Genomic DNA, 2,388 nt, shown 5'->3' with positions numbered 1-2,388 from the left:
GGAATTTGAATGAGATAGGATAAACTACTATTTTGTGATGCCTTTTGACAGGAAAGGAGATAAAATAAAAATTCACTGAGTACCTACTATATGCAAGCCACTATGTTGATGCCTCACACAAGATTTTATTTAGACTTCAAAATAACTTGGTACTTACATTATGTCACCTACATTAAAGAGATAAAAACCTGAGGCTTAGCATTATATAAAGTAATAGCCATACATTTATATATAGTATTTCCATGAGTTACATAAGAAATTGAAGTCCAGAGAAATTAAATTTATCCCAATTTGCCCATCTAGTGAGTGCAGTCTATCTGATTCTAAACACTATAATCTTCTCGATAAACCTTGCAAGACTGGCCCATATCTCCAAACCTCTCTCCTCATCATTACAACAAGTTTGGATGACTGCAATTAATTATCTTTCAAGTCAAGCAATTAAAATTCTCTCAAAATCTCATCTTATTAAGACATGTCATACTATTAATGCATTTAATGAAAAAAGAAAAAACCAAAAATAATATTTAAGTCTTTCATAGATTAATTGCAATGAATCAGGAGCTCTTTTCTTTCTCAATGTCCAAATCTTCAATCAGGAAAAAATTATAAGAAATTCCTTTCTCTTCAAGGCTTAACATTTTAGTTTTCCCAGAAATATTTTATTTTCAAAAGACATGAAGAAGCTTGGAGCAAAATGCAAGCGTTTCCTGTTGTTCAATGTAAGATAACCCAGATCAGATGTGCTGGATCACTTGCTGACACCAGGTATTCAGGACTGTGTCTGGCTCTCTCTTTTCACTTGCACTCATTGTTGAAACTAACCCCTAATGTGATGATATTAAGAAGTGGGGCTTTTGAAACATATTCGGTTTAGATGAGGTTGTGAAGGTGGGATCCTCAGGATGAAATTAGTATCCTTATAAGAGACCAGAGAACTTGCTTTCTCTCTCTCCCCCATGACAGGATAGAGGAAGAAGGTAGCCATCTGCAAGAGAGCTTTCACCAGGAATTGAACTGACCATCACCTTGATCTTGGTCTTCCCAGCCTCCAGACCCAGGAGAAATAAGTGTTTGGTGTTTAAGCCATCCGGTCTATGGTATTCTCTCATAGCAGCACAAACTGATGAAGACAATCCCCCACCATAGGTCTAGGCTTACCAGGTTCCTAAAGCTTATCTCAGAAGGAAAGAGACTTGCTCCCAGTGCTCATGTTAATCCCTGAGAGGTAACTCCCATTGGCCTTCCTTGGGTTATGTCTCTGTCCATTTCCATGGTGCTAGAGGCAGAGCCTCTTGAAGAGGATTAAAAGAGATATCAAAAGGAACATGCTTAAAACACTGTTTCACAAATGATCTGTTCAGGAAATGTTAATTCTCAGTATTAATAGTTATATTTTGGATAAGACCCTTGATACAGAGCTGTAGTATTAGGAGAAGCATTGGAGACAAAGATCCTTTCAGTCAGTTTTTATCACTTTTTGGGTCACTTAGAGACAATCATAGGACTCCAGAAGAAGCAGAATCCACATGAGAAAAGAAAGAAATTATTCTAGAATACCTAGTTATTACTGATTCCTACTTCTTTTTAAGAAACAAAGAACTCTTTTATAAATTTTTCTTTTTTTTACCACATCGATTGATTGGAAATATAGTAAATGATAAAAACTACTGAGACTTTAGTACATGTATTTACAACTTGTCAGTTAAAACACAATTTTAAAATAGTAGAAAATCCACAATGTGAAGCAGAAAATTGACTTACAGTAAATATTTTAAGGTTTGCAGGCCATATCATCTCTATTTAAACTATTCAACTTTCATTGTAATGTGAAAACAGGTATAGACAATACACAAATGAATGAGTGTGGTTACGTTCTAATAAAACATTATTTATAAATTCAGGCAGTAGGCTAGATTTTGCCCATGGACCATAGTGTGCTGATCTCTGTTATTGACAGTGATGCTTCACATACATATGGAGTTCCAAATTCCTGGAAATGCATCTATTGAATCTCAGCTTGGTGTTCATTTCGTTGTTCACAAATTATTGTATTTCTTCTAGGCCCATGGTAGGTGTATTTCCCAACTTCTTTCGAAATTAAGCATGGCCAACATGTCTTGCTTTTGTAAAGAAAATATGAGTAAAAGTGCCATGACTTCCTTCTGGGTAGAAATGTTAGAAGTTAGGGCATAATTTGCCATTCCCTAATCCCACTGCCTCAGTGACTTTAGAAGCACATATTGAGATTGTTTGTCTAAGTGTTATGATGAGCTGAGCCTTCCCAAGGCCCTGCTTTAGGTACATAGTATATATGAGAAATGCAATTTTTTATACTAACAGGATGATGGAGTTGCTTTTCTTTCACAGCATAATCTAGCCTATCCT

The sequence above is a fragment of the Equus caballus genome, chromosome 7 (genome assembly GCF_041296265.1).
Source record: "Equus caballus isolate H_3958 breed thoroughbred chromosome 7, TB-T2T, whole genome shotgun sequence".
Classification (NCBI taxonomy): Eukaryota; Metazoa; Chordata; class Mammalia; order Perissodactyla; family Equidae; genus Equus; species Equus caballus.
Note: the sequence above shows the minus strand (reverse complement) of the source record.